The sequence below is a fragment of the Rhyacophila brunnea genome, unplaced genomic scaffold (assembly GCF_057557595.1).
Source record: "Rhyacophila brunnea isolate RB1 unplaced genomic scaffold, BYU_Rbru_1.0 scaffold_12, whole genome shotgun sequence".
Taxonomy (NCBI): Eukaryota; Metazoa; Arthropoda; class Insecta; order Trichoptera; family Rhyacophilidae; genus Rhyacophila; species Rhyacophila brunnea.
The window spans coordinates 1,819,121-1,839,418 of record NW_028232774.1 but is presented as its reverse complement, the minus strand read 5'-3'; the positions used below and the strand labels follow the sequence as shown (position 1 = coordinate 1,839,418).

Genomic DNA, 20,298 nt, shown 5'->3' with positions numbered 1-20,298 from the left:
TCTTGAACCTATCATGTTGTAGGTTCAAATTCAGTCCAAATATTTTTCAAAAAAAAATCTAATACTTATGTATGTTTCTGAGGTGTTTCAAATTGGTATATTATTTATATATATCGGTGTGTATGAATACAAAAGTTATTCATTTTTTCATGAGCTAACATTACAAATTATAAATTTAAAACATTCACAAGATGGCATAAAAGATGTCTGTTATTATTGCGTTTTTATTGAATTATAAAAACATGACTCATAAAAGAAAGCAATTCAATGAATATTTGTCGAGGCACAATTTTTTTTAAATTTAGTACGCAACAATCAAGATTTAAGAAACCATTATTATAATAACGTGTATTTGACGGCAGTACGTTTTGGTCGCCGCGGAGGATTTCGGAACATTAGTGTATAGAAAATTGATAATTGGTTCTTTAATTAGTGTACAGGCTTAACGGTATGTAATGTATTAGAATAACTATTATAAATTATTATTTTTAAAAAATTTTTTCTTCTCTATTGATAGCATCTAATATAATTATTATATTGAGGGTTTCTTATATCCATCAACCGTGTTAGTCTAGGATCAACGAGTTCAGGCAATATACAATTTATATAAATCTTGTCAGTTGTGATGTAAAGAGTAATATTGTTTTTATTATTCAATGAACTAGGTTCTTACCTCATTATATTTTTTACTTGTGTTAAATAATTACTAATAAATGCCTAAGGTGATTCCATTCAATTCAACTCGGCATTAAATATATTAAATTCTAATGGATTTAAGTTTTGTACTATTTCATTTGAGTCGTTTTATGCGATCCTGGTTTCGCCTTTCGACATCGTCAGGCACTATGCGCACTCATCAAATACACACTGACAACGAAAGCAGCTAATTCTCACTTAACAATAAATTAATACAATAAAGTAAGGTAAAAACTTTATCACCTACCTATTAAGTCAAAGATCACTATGAAAAATTTAACAAACAATTAATTATGAATAGTTGAATTGTGGCAGTATGAAAAAAAAGATTTTAGCACAAACCATCTGAAAAATACATATATCATAAAACATATACGTGATTTTGTGCCCCAAAAGACTTTTTTTATTATTATTTTAACGATTAATAAAACTGTGACACATGTTTCAGTGGCCATTACGATGACAGCATTCGAAAACGTATTTTACTTTAAATTTTCGGTACTGTTCGGTTAAAGCGGATACAGCGGAAAACGCATTTTGATAATGCCAATAAACATACTCCCGGATACGTACGTCCCTTTGAAAATAACAAAACATGGCCACCCAGGTACATAAAAACTGTATTAAGTACATGCAAAGTTTTTCAAATCGCTTAAAGCCTAACCAAGTAGGTACATATTTATCAAAACAATTAAAGTCCACCTATATTTTATCTAAACTGCTCAAGACCAAAATATTTTTTTTTTATAAATGGGTCACCGAACGAATACCTTCAGTACTTCCTTGTAGCCATCGTGGTTGTTAGATTCAATTATCTTACAATATCTCACATGCTGCAACCATTTCAATTACAAGATAATAAATAATATAATAAATATAATAAAACTACATTTTTTTCAGTTTGACATTCAGTGGTACTATAATGATGTTTGATATTTTAGTCAACACAAATTATAACACCTGGCATGCGTCCTGTGTTCGGAATAGAACGATACAAATAATTGCGACTTGCCAATTTGATTGTTACTGCAAAGAGAGTAGAGGTCATTTTTCCATGAGTCAAATAATATTGCTTCGGACTAAATTTTGGGAAAAAAAGACGTCCTTACCCGTTGAAATTCCAGATCGTACTAACCATGTACTAACGTTAGAAATAAGAAATTAGAAAAACTGTATGGATTAATCGATCAAATGGTCTCTTTTTGTTAATTTTGCAAAATAATTATATTTCTAAATTGTCTGAAAACAGGTTAAATACATGAAAATGTACGACGTGTTTTGGTAATATAGCGTCACTAATTGTACCGAATTTATGGGGTTTTATTTATTTTTTTATTATAGATTATTATTTATAGTATTACGGAAATGTTATATTATAATAAAAAAATATTTTTATTGTGCAGTATATATTATTTTGTGAGAAAAAATCATTCAAAATTGGCTGATGTATACTCAAACTAAAATGGCTTTAAAATCTTTATTTTTCTGAAATTAAAAAAAGTACGTAAGTTAATCAATGAAATGTATTGTTTTACCCATTTCTTTCATACAATATATACCTGCAAAACCATTATTAAGTTCAACATTCATTGTGGCGTGACAGTCGTTTTGACCAATTTCGAAAACAGGACTTACTATTTGTCATTTTTTTTAAAAAGTAAAGCGATTCGAAAAATTTTAATGACACAGAACGTTTTAGTTGAATACTATTTATTAGATTTTAAATAAATAAAGAGTTTATTGTGTATCAATTCGTTTTAAATATGCTTATCATTTCCGCGATTCCGAGAAGACAGGAAAAAACGGGTCCAATGGCCTTAACTGTCAATTTTTCATGGTGGAAATCCGTTGTATTATTAATTTAATTTAATAAAACGCAAAAAAAAATTGTAATACTTCATGATGTATTATGAAATATTAATATCCGATTTCATTAGTTTTAATTTATTTGTTAGTGATAAATTATTATTGGATGGATAATTCAATGTATTGGTAGATTATTTGTGTCACGTGTTGAATTTGTTTTGATACATGTCTATTGTACAAAGATAATTTAGTTGAAAATGTCCCTCTGAGGTGGATGAAACCGGTCCAGATATATTAATTAAAAGTGGAAAAAGTACTATATTTTTTTTGCGTTTTATTAAATTAAATTAATAATTATTGTTATATTATTTTGTTACACCCCGTTACCCCGGGGATAGTTTTACGGTTTTTGCGGGAAAAAGGCGCCGCATACAAGGCCTTAAAACGCGGAAGTTAATGCTGCAACTCCCATTTTTTCTTAAAAATGTCGCTAGAATGTGTTTATTTTAAAATGGCGTTTATTTCAGCTATGTTAGATGCAAATCATTGTGTTATTAGAATCGCTAATCGGCAGGTTGGCGCGGTCGACGCATTACGCGTGCTACCATATTAGTGAGTGAAGCATTTCGAATGCTTCACTCACGGACAATTATTGTATGTAGCGGTATCAAGAGTGGGGAGTAGTAGAAATCTAGTAAGTATATATTTTGGCACCAAATAGAAAAACCACAAATATTGTATATTGAAAAGCCCTGGAATAGTGGATTGGATATTTATATTATATAGAAAAGCTTTAAAATAATAAACGAAATATGTGCCACTGTTTAAGATATTTAAATGCAATAAATATAAAAAAAATATACTATATTATGTTAAAAATAAAAATCTCTAATATATTTTTTTACTTTTTTTAAAATTCATTCCTTTGCGTATTGCGTTACGTATTAAATTTAGAATTTTTATTTTTAAATATTAAACCATTCCATTCCCGGGCAGCGCCGGGTGATACTACTAGTTGAATTATGTTTGTAACTCGATTTATTCATATTTAACAAATTGAACTTTAAGGTAAAATTTAGCTTGGGGTGACTGAAAAAAAGATTGCAGTTGCCTGGTCACCTCAACGATGCGTCATCTTGCCCGAGTGCCTCTCACACTACTAGAGACAAGACACAAGAAATGACGTGAGTACTAAACAGGTGGGAGGGAGCGAAGAGTATCACCTCTATCTACTACCTGCAATCGAATAAAAAATACGTCTAATCTCCTTACACCTTGCGTCCAAAATACCATTTCAAAATGACAATATTCATGTTTAGAAAAATAAACAAGTCAACACTTTGGCACATCGTTGCTATAGGATTGGTTTGTCGAATATCCGTTTTTGTCTAAATCGACCTTTTAATGCAGAATGATTTTTTGTATCTAAATGGACCAGAACCATCCTTTTCTTTAATCCTTTCTATGCCGCAATTAGTTAATTGATAGTAATTAACGTAAGAATCGGTGTAATTAAGGCGTGCAAAGACGCTCTGGGCACTTAACCGGTTAAATTGCTTTGTAATGAAAACAGCATTCATATGCTGTAAAAACAACAATTTAAATACCTTCATGTATTTAAATATAGGATAATCAAATTTGTTTTTCGTATCCAGAACATTTGACATTTGATCTATTCGACAAACCAATCCTACAGCGACGACATGTCATGGTTCGATCATCATCAATGACAATATCCTATAGTTCTATAAATTTAGACGACTCTAAAATTTCATTGACTATTTAATTTATTTACTTATTGTTTTTTATTCAATAAATTATTAAGTATAAAAAAATAGATTATAATACTTTATACGCAAACTATAAGCACGTCGGTCTACTGTAGTCTACAGTAGATTCCCAAACTTATTTGGCTCACTGCCCGCTTAAAAAAATGAGCGCCCAACAAGACAAATTTTCATTATTTTATATTTTCTATATTTGAAGCGCCTAGTTTCAAATCCTCCTAAAACGACTTTTGAAAAACTTTGAGTTAGATAATATGTATTTAGATGTATATTTTTATTATTTATATGATAGCCAAAGATTGAACTTTAAAAAACGCCAAAAACCGTCAATACGTATGATCAAAAATTATGGTAAATTTCAAAACTCGCTAAAATGGTTGGGTGTGATTTTCAAATACCCCTAAAATGGATAAGCCAAAATACTCTAGAATATACGAATTAAAAAATAAATACACAAAGTTTACAGATTTAATAGATAAGAATTTTTCTCAGAACTACCTAAAATCGTTTTAGGGGCTTTAGAAACTAGGCGCTTCATTTATACATACGGAGCATAGTAAAGAATGATGTTGTTGTAAATATGATGCTGTGTTGCTTATTTTTAAAATATTTTTTAAATTCCATGATAATAATTAGATTAATAAAAATTACGAAGGACATTGAAAATAATCCAAATAAAAAGGATTAATCCGATGCGCAGTTACCAAACAATTAATATTCGACTCTATGTTTGTAAAAAGCACATATTCCTACCGACATGCTCGTCTTCGAGCACATTGAGATAAAAAAATATTTTTTATTTTCCCTCTTGTATTTAAATCGGAATTGAATATGTTTAAGCCGGCTCGCACATCAAAACTAGTCTCGTCTGCAATATCGAATACGTCGATGTGTCGTCTCGTCATTCACAAAACACACGTTGCCAAATGGAGCTCCGAATATTGGTGGAATGCGACGAAAAAAACATCGAATGGTCACATATACGAATTGGTCATTCCTATACCAGCTTGTTGGTCGCCGCATCCCAATATATCCACGTTTCGAGAGGTTACTTGTGACTGTGGCTAGGCGCCTATATGCGCAGTCTTCATATGCGACTCCTGTGTGACGTTCCTAGAAGGTTTGATTTATGGCTGTACATCAGACGAGCCGAGTTTAGATGTGCGAGTTGGTTAAAGCTTCAAGTTGATAATACATTCATATGCTTCTCCTCTTAAGACTGAGCATAATATATATATTTTTTATATATTTAGAAAATAATATAGTAATTATTACGACTTTAACTGTGCATTACAGACCACCTGAAACGTGAACGAACATTTTTTGAAAAATATATTCACCTTTCTTATTGCTTTCACTGCCTCTTTATTAATTAAATTAAAATTAAAAATTAAACACCCCCCATTTTTTCGGTGCTACTTGGTGATTGAGGTCATTGTGATGGTGATCCTGGATATACATAAAACAATTAGAATGTTGCATTATTTTTATTAAGAAAGACGTCAACAAATAATTTACTGACGTCACAATATGTAAAACAAATGTACAAATAATGTCATAAATACGATGCTATAAAGATGATAGCAATAATAACGGATTCGGAATGGAAACATCCCTATTTAGTTAAATACAGTAAAATAAAGGGATATAAAATTTAATAATATTATATAAGTCGTATCTGGAAATATTTACGTATGCAGTTGAGCGTATCACAGTTTACTGTGAGATTTTGTAATGGAAATAGATGGCCGTATAGTATAAAGATCAAATTCATGTATAAATAAAACATTTACTAAATATAATTATAATTACATAAACTACGTAATAAAAACCACCGGAATAGGTACGAGGGAAAGCCAGAAGAAAATAAATTGGTTAATAAATTATAAATACAATCTTATAGTGTAATTATTTATATAAAATTCTGGTACGTGCGCGTAAGGATCAAGATGTACCTATCAAATATCTGATAACAATGGCAAGGACCATTATTTAAAATTCGTCGTAATTAGATACGATGCCTATAGCTTTGTGGTCAATGCGCGAAACCAACTAATATCAAATTATTGTTTTGTTGAATCTAATATAATTTGAACATTGCATCATGTTGTCATCAGTTCACTGTAAGACAGCTCACGGTGAATTGTGCAACATCGAAATAAAATGCGTGCAATTTATAATATAACCAGTGCAAGTACGGCGTATTTATAATACAGTGGAATGAACCCGAATTTTGAAGATAAGCGTAATATTTTTTCGCTGCATCACTACGGATAACAATAGTAACTAACTTACTAACTAACCAGTTTATTACTTCTCTGAGCTTAATTCCACGTCGAATACACAATATTATAAAAATAATATTGGTTAATGCTGATACCAGGTTTTCTATTGTATCGTTGGCTTGAAACGGTATTTTGTATGTGGATAATTCTTTGATTGGTAGTATTGGCTGTTCATTTTCCCGATCTACGGCTGTTGGTTCACTTTTATATGGCAGTATTTCTCTGACTGCGCGCGCAGTTGGACGTTGATTTTTTATTTATTATTTTAATGTTAAATTAATAATAACACTATCGATTATTATTTTTAAAGTTATCGATGTTTTCGCGAATGTTTTAATTATGTTTATTTTTTATGATTGTTAAATTTTTTTTTTTGTTTTATGTGTTAAAAAAATTGTTGTTTTGTGTTTGTATAAATTGCGTGTGATGCAGTTGAAAACAAAGTTTTTGTTTCTATATTATTTGAATTGACGAATGTCAACACTACTTGTTGACTCTCAAATTGATTGCTACACACAGTAGGTACATCGCTGATCAGTGACAAAAGATAATATTCACTTTCAAGTAGTATGTAATATAAGAAAATGCACATTAATATAAAATTGATACATTAGTAGATAATCTATATAAAATATAATATATCAACTAACTATTCGTTGCTATAGAATTGGTTTCCCGAATATCCGTTTTTGTCGAAATCGACCTTTTAATGCAGAATGTTTTTTTGTATCTAATTGGACTAGAACCATCCCTTTCTTTAAATTACTTTGTAATGGTAATGAATACATCATTCATATGCTGTAAAAATAACAACTTAAATATCTCCATGTATTTAAATACCTATAGGATTATGAAATTTGTTTTTCGTCTCCTGAACATTTGGTCTATTCGGGAAACCAATCCTACAGCGACGTATTGTTATTTCGTTATCTGGTAGGATGTATTAATTTTATTTTTATCGTCTAGGTAAAACTAAATTTTATTTGCAATTCAATCTTGTAAACGTCTTTCAATTTTACTATATTTTATATTTTATATTAAATTTAGATTTCTTTACGTATTTTTAAAACAAAACTTTGCAGGATTAGTTGTCATGAACTACTGGCGAAAATGCATATTTATCTATTTTCTCCACGCCTGAATTTATCATACGGTTTGAAACTATAGCCCAGGATTGCATCCTGGAGTGTTAAAAAATAAATAAAATTACAAAAGAAAAAGTCCTTGTCCAGATTGCCAACAATTCTAATTTCAATATCACTCATTCACTTAATGTAATGTCAATATAGTTCTAAATTTAAAAGTTACGTCTACATTCTGATGACAAGTAATAAAGACAAAAAATATATGACTATTAATAATAAAATTATTTAATTAGGTACATTTTATTATTTCTGGGACCCTTTAAGAATACATACGTTCCTAGTTATTTCGTTAAATTTAAATAAAATATGATTGGATTATTGAATTCTGAATGATTAACAGGATTAACTTAATAAAGTTAGATAGTTATGACTAAAAATATGACGTTGTTAGAGCGACGCCGAACGAGAGAAAAAGATTCAATAGGCTTCATGTAAAATATAATAAAGGTAATAATAATTAAAACTACCCTATGTAATTAGTGTGCAGTGAAGACATCGCAATATGCGTAATTTCAAGGTAAAGTTATTCCACTCTAGACTTATTACTGACCGATAAAATAATAATATTATCCTTTGGCAATTGTGCCGCAGAGGTAGCCATGAGCTTTTATATATTTATTTTTTTACGAAAACAGTAATGTTTATTCCATGTAGACAATTATAATAAATACTTTTTTCTGTCGGCGCATCGGTTTTTCGATCCAATAATCGTTAATTCAAATTCTGAAATTTTCATACATTTTGATGCAACATTATCACAAACTAAGATTATATGAGGTAATATTAGGTTGGGGTAGGTTAGATTAGGTTAGGTTAGGTTAGATTTAGTTTGGTCTAAAAGGAAAGTTGTAAAATCTTATGGCCACCTCTGCGCATTTACCAACAATAGTAATATTATCCTTTATATTGCAGTCAAATACCTGAGTGTTATAAAATAATTGATTTCATTTTGCACAGGTAAAATAATGTCACATCTTTAAATAGCCAATCTATGATCGGTTTGTTTTAATAGGTAGTGAATTATTCAGCTATATAAATATATTATTGTTTTACAGTAATTTACTAACGAGATATAAGAAAATTAAAGTATAAAAAAAGCAATTTAACCTTGTTTGAAAATCGTTTTGAAGTAATATAACAAAAACAGTTATCTAATCGAAAACCAAACAATAGTGCTAAATACTCGAACGTAATAATAATTATTAAAGATACTGCAGTTGAGTGTTAACTGAAAAAAAGTAACTGCTCTGACTAGTTAAGCGCTTATTCCTTATCGGAGAAAAAAACTTTTTATGTGCAATAACTATATTGATTAAACAATTACTACTTTACTACTGCTTAGTTTAGAATAACATAACAATAGGTTGAGGCTCCTTGGCAGAACTGAGTTTGTTTTTGGACAAAGTGAGTTTTTGTGATTTCATTAATTGAAATAAAAATTGTTATTATTTTATAAACTAAAGTGGGCTGTGTAAATGGTTTTCGTATTGATAATGGTTATTTGCGTTGTTTTACAATGACGACACCATGACACTGCAATTATCACGTAAGTATTTTTATTATATTTTAAAATATACGCTTTTTAACGTTTCTCCCACACTATGACTGGGTCTAGGATGATTTGGCGCCGGGACAACTGGACGCCAAGCAATTCGAAAATAAATAGACGTTAGGTACTTATAATTTAGTATTATTATTTACATTTAAAACATTATAATATGATTTAATAGTTGGTCAGAATTTAAATATGCACACGTAAATAATGATTTAATCGTGCAAATTATGTTAAAGTTTCAACGAAAAAAGGGTTTTTTTATTTTTATAAAAAGCCTTAAGCATGTTAATTCTCAATCAGCAATAAAAATACACTAGGTTAAGAGTAAAATCAATTAAAACTTCTAAGTAGTAGATAGAAACTGATTAAAATTCCTCGTCTACATTCTATATACGTGCGACAGTGCGGCGTCTAATTGTCCTGGCGTCCAGTTGTCCCATTCCTTTATGACTTACTATACTAGTCTAACTTACAAACTAATGTACAATGTCTGTTTTTATTGAGTAAAAAGATAAACTGTGTTTAATGTTTCGTTACATCATGGTTGTGTAGTTTGTGTATAAGTAAAACATTCTACAGTAACACCCTAAAGCGATTTGCAGTTGTCTGATATTGCTTGCTAACAATGAAATAGGCACTGTAACGACTGTTACTAATACACATGCGAACTATCCATGGTGCCACTGTAGAGTAATCTACTTATATTTTAAATTAAACAAGAATCGAGATTGAATTCTTAATACTTATATACGTAAGAGTAAAATTTCCTGTGGCAAATAATACAAAATAATAATCGCAAATGTATACAAAAATAGTATGTCATCTTACAATATAGTTTAGTGGTATTTATTTAATACCTATACCTGTTTATAAAATATCAGTATACATTTTAAAATAAAAATACACATACATGTTAACAACTTCACAACTATTGTTAGGGGAACACTTTATTAAAATGATTCATGGTAAAATAATTTATAGTAAATATTTTTTATTACTAATTTTTATTAATATTTTATTTTTTAATAAAGGCATTTGATTATAATATAAACGATATAATTGAAATTAAGTTTATGTTATAATGACAGTTGGGAAACTTGTGGCATACAAGTTAATTAGGTAAACTTTTCTTACGTACATATTTAATTATAATGTGATTTTAGTATTTATGACGTTTGATTAATATATGTTTCTACAAAATTTATATTTAGTAGATAAGGAAAACAATAAATAAACTAAAGCTTTAAAGGAAATTTAATGACATACTAACTTTTATATTGCAATAAAATTCGCTTGCAAATGAAAGCCGCATAGAAGGTTTAAAGATAAATGTCTCTAAGACAGAAGTAATGATAGATTGCTTTTCTAATGCAAAAGTGATACTCATTAATGGAATTCAAATAGGGCGTGTTATAAAGTACGTCTATCTCATCAATAAATCTATTGATGGAGCTATATAAATAGAGCTATCATGGAGCGTATTTGGGTGCCTGAATAATGTATTTAAAAGTACAAAAGTACAATACAAACCGGAGAAAACAGAACACGAATAAACAGGAACATGAGGAAACAGAACGGTCACAAAACAGAACATGAATAAACAGAACAGTGACAAAACAGAAAAGCAAGTGGAAAAATAAAACATTCATTTTTGTCGTATATATTTATTAATTAAATACTAGTTAATAAAGATTAAGTTTATCAACAAAATATATATTGTAATCACTGCATATTGGCCATTCGGCGTGTAAACCTTAATTTATCTGCTTGATTTTGATAATCATGCACAACTCCACAGAATTATTATACTCAATATTTCGTTGTACCTAGTCACCCAAACATTTTGAACATATTAGATTGGTTAAGACGGGATATATCTAGCTTGCCGGCAACATCGAGTTAAATCCCATTTAATTCAGGCTTTCCAGCAATTAAGAATGCCGAAATTATATAATTTGATTTTGTTATTAGAAATCTGTAAGGTCATTGTCGCATTTATCGCTGTTCTGTTTTGTCACTATTCTGTTTTCTCATGTTCTGTTTTGTCACCGTTATGTTTATTCATGTTCTGTTTATTCATGGACTACAAAAACTATAGGCAGTGAAAGGTTTATATTGGGCATAAAGTGGAAAGAACACAGAAGAAACCAATTAATTAGGCGGATATACATAACGGCGTAGATCTGAGAACTAAAGGGATTATTAGGAACTAGGGGAAGTTTTCATTCAATAATGGATTGACCTCTGCTGTTGATGATATTGTAATACATATTTGCGATAAATAAGTAACATTAATATTAGTAATTGGATTAAAAGTGTAATGTAATTACGATATTATAACGATTTACAAAAAAAAACAGTGGCCAGCAAGGTATTATTTTACCAATTGCGAGTTCAAAGTCGTCCAGTGGGGATAAACAGTAATGCTCTGCTTAAAGGCAGCGCATTGTAAGGAATGGCATATTATAAAGAAAAGAATGCAAATAATTTAATAATTCTTCGAGTAGGTACTTCCATGGAGATGAGAATTATTTGCCTGCTACGCTGATATGACTTTAGTCATTGCCCACTGAAGAAGGAAGCCGATACATTATACGACTGGTCCTACTTTTCGCCCCTCCCGTTGTCTATGGATAACCTGTCATTGCCTGTCATTGTCTATAGAGTGCTCATACTGACGCGTCTGTCGTGTTTGGAAGTGTTTTGGATACCTTGGAGTTCATCTGATTTAGTGGTTATGTCTTATTAATAATTGGAAGTGACGATCAAAGTTAGTAAACTTCTTCTGTGTATAATAATATCATAATACACTAGGACGTTTGTCAATGTGACAGTCGATTCTAAACGACAATAACTTATACTCTTCAGTCATTATAGAATACCAAACTCTGCTTGCAAGTACGTTATTAATAAATAGTATGGCAGTGGACCACTCATTGTATAATGTGTGAGGCTTTCACGGTTGTTTTTTATCGTAGTATATACTTGGGTTTCCACCGTGTCTTCTTCTTCCTTATTTACTCGACGTTTCGGGCTCATTGCAGGTTGCAGGTTACGGTATGTCGATGACGGGCCCGAAACGTCGAGTAAAGAAGGACGAAGGAGACACGGTGGAAACCCAAGAATATACTACGACCACACGTTGCTTATGCAAAAAGTTATGCTCAGGCTTTATTAATCTAGAGATGGCGGTGCGTTAGTAGATGCATATATTATCAGATTATATTGTGTTACCTATGTAATATCTAATAATTAAATGTATCGTGCAATTTTTACATAGTATTTTAAAGTGTACAATGATGAATTTTGAGTCTACTTAAGGACAGCGCTTTGCTATTGGCCAAACTACGCTGAAATATTTTTACGCCAATCGTCTGCCATGATCGTCCCCCCGTTTATCTGCGCCGATCGTGAAATGTCACTTTGAATAGTTCATTGGAGTCGTGGACAAAATATAATAATTCATAATTTGCTCGCGACTCAATAAAACATCGATGACAGTTGCGTCGACTACCGCGTGTTCTCGGTACTCGTAGAACCAACTGTCACCTATTGATTTAGGTGTGCATGATAAATTTATAAACCCCGTTTATATGTGCATAAATTTACTGCTGGCAGTACGAACTATCGCCGCCATAGCAAAAATAATTACAAAATAAAAATAACTTTTTATATACAACGTTTTTAAATTTCTGTTGAATCATGTAAACTTGACTAGTTTAAACGATCAAAAAAATTTGTACTTGATAAAAATAATACTGAAATGTCATTTTGACATTCATATTGATTTCCATATTAACGCACGTATATATTAATAATTTAGTTGCTATGACCCCAGAACCCTAGCAACCAATTATGGTGTCGAAATAACTTTTCATACAAAACAGAATGAACTGAAAATGAATTCAATTCTGCTTAAAGATGGCTAAAAGTATTAAAAAAATGCATAGGGATCGTGTTCTGATATATTCTAAAAGTTTCAAATGTCTAGCTAGTCGGGAAGTTAGTTAAAAATCGATTGCAAGATTTGTACCGGACAAATTAGAATACGAGCTAAGAAAAAACGTTGTAAAATGCATGTATGGATGGAAAAAGTTCAGACGCTTCTGAAATTCAGACAATTTAAACTATGTGATATATGCGCCTGCGCAGTAAAACTGTAATGGCGAACCTGCCGGAAAAAAAAACGAACTACACTGCACAGACTCATTTTGACGTTTATTGATTTTCATGACTTCTCAAATAGTACCATACTATGACAACATCGCGTCTCGCCTACTCTCGAAGAATGGGATTAGCGAGACAGTCAGCACTTTTACAACAGTTATTATTGCGATAGCTTAAAATACACACAATTGGTGCAAGTAAATCTATGCACGTATACAGCCACTATTATTCTATTTTGACCACGACTTTAGGGAACGATCCAAAATGACTTTTCATGACGATAACCGCAGGGCGATCGAGGCAGACGATCGGCGTGAGAGTCTGCCGGTATAATTTGACCTCAAGGTACGTCACTGGGTATGTTATATAATATATTTTAAATCAGTTATAAACAAAGTAGGTAATTCCTCTTACATTATTTTCAATATAAGCTTATCTTATATGTGTCAATGATTAGACGACATTGTAAACACAATGCAACATTTTTTTTTTATTTTTACTTACACATTCAGTGAGTTAACAGTCATAATTATGTAACAATTTTACCTTCAACAACATTGCCTTGGGCTTTAATGTGTTATCCAGTGACGTAGACGCAACAATATAATTATTTTTTTTATTATTGTTTAATTCTATTGTGTTGTTTTGTTGAATGCTTTTTTTCATTATCTGGTCGGATGTGGTCCGCCGGAACCGCGATCCAACAAGCCAAAACGCAATAATCCGATATTCTAAAGTGTAATTTATTCCACATTTACGATTCAGCCAACGGTAGCACGGTTCGTTTGAAAGCATGATTCATTATAATTTATGGTCGCCGACAGAGTATCTGTAGCGTGAGTCTAAATAAATCATAGACAATAAATAAATTGCTGCAATTTATCTGAATTTTATCACACCTTAAACAGCAGGACGAAAAGACAGGTGCATGCAGTTCAGAGTAAATGATAAATAATTAAACAAAAAAGTGAATTTTGAAAACATCACAAAAAAACAAAGAATACATAATAAATAATTACAAGATACAAAGAACTTTTCATATACGTTCTTAAATTTTCTGTTGAATCATATAAAATTGACAATTCTATGTATTAAAAATTTAAGGCAATTGTCAAAAAATCATTTTTTTGCTATTTTGCAACAAACAAACAAATATAGAATACTGAAATGTCATTTTGATTTCCATAGTAACGCACGTATATATTAATAATTTAGTTTCTAGGACCACCCCCTTAGAAACCAATAATAGTGGATTGGATTACGGATTTCTTCCGAAATAACTTTTCATACAAAACAGAATTAACTGAAAATGAATTCAAAAAGATGGCTAAAAGTATTAAAAGAATGCATTGGCATCGTGTTCTGATATATTCTAAAAGTTTCAATTTAGCTAGTTGGGGAGTTAGTTAAAAATCGATTGCAAGATTTATACTGGATAAACAACCACCGAACAAACAAGAATACGAGCTAAGAAAAACGTGATAAAATACATGAAATGTGTCATTTATGGAGTTCAACTACCTACTTTTAATGATCCAAATTCGATGAATAATGCACATTTCAGATTAAGACGCATATGTCCGTAAACAAATGAACATTGTATAAAAACTGTATTAAATCAATTTACAATGTGTTTTTTTGTATTTCACCGCAGGTGAAAAACAAATTGTATAAATGTAATGAAAAACGTGGCCGTATTTGTTTTTTTACTGTTTCATTGTAAGTATCAACACGTAGTCTTGTAAAATATTGTTTTGATTAAAGCTAAAAATTAGTATGATATAGACCAGTGTTTCTTCCAGTGTACTTGCCAGACCCAGGATTCAAACCTGGGACCCACGGCGTTATAGTCCAACGCTTAAGCCGCGTGGCCACCGTGGGTGTTATTAACATTATTGGTGAGGGAAAATCATCAACTAAGCGTCGCCGTTTGACAAATGAACGTGTTTAACGATGGCGTGCTCGGCAGTCATGAGACTCTTAAAAGAGTTCAAAGACAAATAATTGAGTCTGAAACACCGAGACAAATACAGTAAAGCCCGTTTCAGACGGGACACCGTTGTCACGCTCGATATAATATAGGAGGTCTTTGTATTCGAATAAAGCGGCCTAAGTATTATGTTTATGAATGACCCAGAGCTAATGAGTCAACGCATAATTTTGCGTTATAAATTAGAACATAAAACTGGCTGCAGTAATAAAAACAAGTGTATCGGCGGCTTGAGAATGTAGTGGCCGACAGAAAAGTGTACCGGACACGCGTTTACTCATTAGCTATGGGGCGATCATAAACATAATACAAAAGCCTCCTTATTATATACGAGCGCGACAACCGGTGTCCCGTCTGAAACGAGCCTAAGACAGAACATACACTTACACGAGAGAGACGAACAGGGAGAGGACGTATGATAATGTTGACACGTAGTACTGCCACCCGCTAATATTTCTTAACACTATAATAAAATGACTAAATAAGATCAGTGGCGCCCAACTAAAACATAGCTTCATGTTCTCTATGTTATTTTAGTCATAAAATAGACATAAAAGTACACTAGCCAACGAGTATGTAGAAACGATTACACTAATGATTTCCAGTGATACTTATGTTCTAGCAATTATACGTATACCTTCTGACATGACTGCCTCTAATCTTGTTTGACTTGGCTTGCTCACTCGGCGCGTAATTGCTGCACTTGTATTTTTTTCTTCCTTTTTCTACATAGTGATTATTTAATAAATTACCACCTGACACTGGACGTTTGGCGAAGATGAACATTCGTGTATATTAATTACTCTGATATAGTGTGATCCGATCTTCAGTATTTATACTTGACTGTCAAACCAAACGGTAGCATATTCAGCACTTACTAATTAATGAATAACTTAGGAGGAATACAGTTCCAAATGCAACGATAGCTTAGAATATGATTTGATTATGCAGTGATTTAAAAAAACGCTAAAGTGGACCTGAAGGTAATTAATATCTTCTAGTTTCAGTTGTATGAACAATATTTATAATCATGTTATTTGGAGGCGGCGACCTTTCTTTTTCGAGCCCATCAGTGGCGTGTTTCATCTTATGAATGACCTTCCGAAAGATTGATTTTTACAACTTTTTTATTAGCTCGTATTCTTGTTTGTCCGGTGGTTGTTTGTCCAGTACAAATCTTGCAATAGATTTTTAATTAACTTCCCGACTAGCTAGACATTGGAAACTTTTAAAATATACCAGAACACGATGCCAATGCATTTTTTTAAATACTTTTAGCCATCTTTAAGCAGAATTGAATTCATTTTCAGTTAATTCTGTTTTGTATGGAAAGTTATTTCAGAAAAATCCGTAAAAAGTAAAAGACTATTATTGGTTGCTGAGGAGGTGGTCGTAGCAACTAACTTATTTATATATGCGTGCGTTACTATGGAAATCAAAATGACATTTCAGTATTCTATTTGTTTGTTTGTTTTTATTTACTTCATATCAAGTACAAGTATGAGCATATTGAGCATAATAATTCAACAGAAAATGTAAAAACGTTGTATATAAAAAGTTCTTTTTTATCTTATAATTATTCTTTCTGGCCATTTGATCAAATCACCATAAAACTATCTGGAGCAGTAAATTGTCAACTGCTATCTCTAAAACACTAGATTTAGCACCATATGCCAGATGTATATTTTTCATTCGAATTTATTATAAAACGTTAATTTTGAGATGTGTTGTAGAAAAGCATGGCGTCTATCATGTTTGTTTCTTTCATAACGGAGATATTCTTCTTCTTTTCTGTCCATGGTTTAATAACTAACCAAATATCAACAATTTAGCTGTAATAAATCACCAAGCATTATATTATATTGTAATAATATATGAATGAATAATTTATTGTAACCACCTTATTATATTAGTTCACCTGTCAAAATCGTTAATATCGACGATGCTGTGCTATGCTATGATCTGGTTATTTGTAAATATTTCCCACTAGTATTTTCGCCAATCGATCACTTTTTTTTCATCTTCTACTTAACCGAAATTCATTTTTTTAAGTGCAATGTTTCTCTCCTTTTTTAATTATGGTAGAATATCAACTGCCAAATATTATTACACATGATGAATTAGGTACATCATGTACCGAAATGCATACTATTAACGACTATAAATAATGTGATATCTATTTCATAAGCACACTGTTAATAATAATATCAATATATGTAAATAATTCACAATATCTACTTAATGCCTACCGATCATTTTTTATACCCTTTTAAGCGTCAATTACATTGAGCTTTTTTATGAGCTGATTATTGGCAAATTTATAATCTGCCTGTAAATTCGCCCAGTGTAATCATCGAACAAGCTAATAAGCAGGTTGTAAACACTCCACCGAGAAAAGTTGAAAGCCGGTCAACTTTATAAGCTACACGCCGGCTTGTGGGCGTATCGCGTCTGCGCAGTAGAGCGTGGTGGTGGAAAAACGAACTACTCATTTTGAAATTTACCTTTTTGACGTTTAATGGAAACATTATTATGGAGCGTAGCGACCTCCCGGCAAAAAAACGAACTACGTTCCGTCAAAATCGCTCGCTGGCTTGTGGCGTATCAGCGAATGGAAAATTTTGTGTGTAATCATGAAATCGCAGTAGCTGAACCGCCCGCTTTTAAATTTGCCAATAATCAGCTCATAAAAAAGCTCAATGTAATTGACGCTTTACCGTGACATATTGTGAAAACAATATTAAACTAAACCGATTAAGACAAATTACTTATTTCCGTAGCTGGGCGTCGAAATTTATAATAAATTCCCGGCTCTGTGAAGAGACAAGGACATGTCATTATGATAAAGGAAGAAAACACAACACAATATAGACGCATTTTATAAACAATAATTGGACTGAATAATCTAGAGCAGTGCTTTCCAAACTGTAGACATAAATGTGTACCCCTTCTATAATTTTTGTAATACTGAGTAACACTCGTCAAAAAAAAAATTGCATATAGGTACCCACCAACTTTAATAACAATCAATTTTTTTTTCCATTTTTAGTACATAAACAAAATAATAATCGAAAAATAAAATTCATTCATAGTGCAATATAAATAAAATATATAACATTCATTATAATCAATGAAATGGGTAAAATTGTTTATGTTGAGGCAGATCATCATAATTTGGTTCCCTATTTGTTATGATATTGTTAATTTTAATCTGAGATGCGATTTCACATCCAAAATCCTGTTCCTTTTGTTGACTTAATGTCTACAAATGCTGAAAAAGCAACATCACATAGATTTATGAAGTTGGAAAAGGCAAGATGTATTTCAGGACTTTCTCTGTTAAAACTGGATTCACATATTGCGTTTGCAACGAGAATGATGTTAATGTACACTCCTTATATTTTTTTTTCAAAAATCCGTCTGAAGCTAATTCCAACAATAATCATTGCTCTTTTTCCGCATGCGATAAACCTTCTAGCATGGATGTCGTATGCTTGTTGCACCAGGTGCAGTCAAATCCCGGTGCAGCGCGTACCCCCACCAAACTCTTCCCGTACCCCAGGGGGTACGCGTACCACACTTTGAGAAACACTGATCTAGAAAGACTGGTAGTTTTGGGTAGCCTCATGGGGAGGCAAAGCAGAAAACAGCGTTAGCGCGCTGGAGTGATCAAGTGAAGGATCTGACCGGGGGCAGCCTTCACTCTGCCGCGAGAGAAGCAGAAATCTTGATCGCTCAAAAAATATAAAATTCCATGGTAGTCAAGATCTTCAGCTACGAGGGAATAACCAAGAAGAAGACGTTATCAAAAATAATTTATGGGGAATTTGAAACATTACAAAATATCACTGTTTAAACTGCTTAAAACTGAAATCTCTACAGTGGTGTTATACCATGATTTCTTAAACTGGTGACACAATAATATAACAAATACGCGTACACAATTATTGTTATAAAAAATCATTGCTTATCTTATATTAATTTAATTATAGTAGGTACTTCGAGACTTGACAATAAAATACATAAGTATATAATTGGGTCGAAAAAAGTCAATAAAACTGTGGTGTATAAAATATAGAAAAGTCTTTGCGGGTAATATTATAATATTATGATAATCAATAATAACACATTGCGTATGACGTATAGACTTAATATATTATGATTTTTTTAACAGAGTAACTGTAAAGCAAATAAATATTATCTATAAAGTGTTTTTGCACCTGCACGATTTTTTTTCACCTGTAAGTAGTAAGCATCGCTGGCTCGCCTCATTATCGTTTGTGTGTTTTTAATTATTTCCTAAATTAACATCGCGTACATTGTACTTTGTAATTATTATTTCATTTGATGTTTCAACTAATGTTTGCCTACTCACTTTTTGTTCCAACCATAATGATGTTGTATATTAATTAACACTATGAGGCACAAACTATTTTTTTAAATTTCCCTGTATTAAACTTTATAAATAGTCATAAGGTATAATGGGGTTAATAGTACGTATAAACATCATTTTGTATCAATAGTAATTATTATTAATAATATGATAAATTTGCCCGAAACTATTGGTTACATGTAAGTTGTACGTATGCAGTTCATCGTGGGACATTTATTCGTACGCTGCAGTACGTGAAATATGAGTTCGTATAACATTTTATCAAATGATGAGTTCTTCGTTGAACATTTCACCATGGAATACATTTGTACATATCTTACAAAATGCGGCGATAGTTTGCAAATAGTACTGTTCCAATTTGATTAACCCTAACCTAACCTAACCTAACCTAGTAAAGACATCTCATAAAATACGCCACATGTGTTCGATTAAATTAATGTTACACGAACTCATGTTTCACGTACTGCGGTGCAC

General features: G+C 31.5%; 1 protein-coding gene and 1 long non-coding RNA gene across 2 annotated transcripts in view; both read left to right on the top strand.

Annotated features, from left to right (window-relative positions):
* Window positions 1-627: 627 nt before the first annotated feature.
* Window positions 628-20,298, top strand: part of LOC147077626 (uncharacterized) — a 306,465-nt gene continuing 286,794 nt past the window's right edge. The window contains exon 1 of the long non-coding RNA XR_015069237.1: window positions 628-1,323. This is a non-coding gene — a long non-coding RNA (uncharacterized LOC147077626). The remainder of the gene's footprint in view (window positions 1,324-20,298) is intronic.
* LOC147077628 (uncharacterized) overlaps window positions 6,788-20,298 on the top strand; it is a 249,881-nt gene continuing 236,370 nt past the window's right edge. The window contains exons 1-2 of the mRNA XM_085940116.1: window positions 6,788-7,096; window positions 8,775-9,265. The gene's annotated coding sequence lies outside the window, so the exon portion shown is untranslated. The remainder of the gene's footprint in view (window positions 7,097-8,774; window positions 9,266-20,298) is intronic.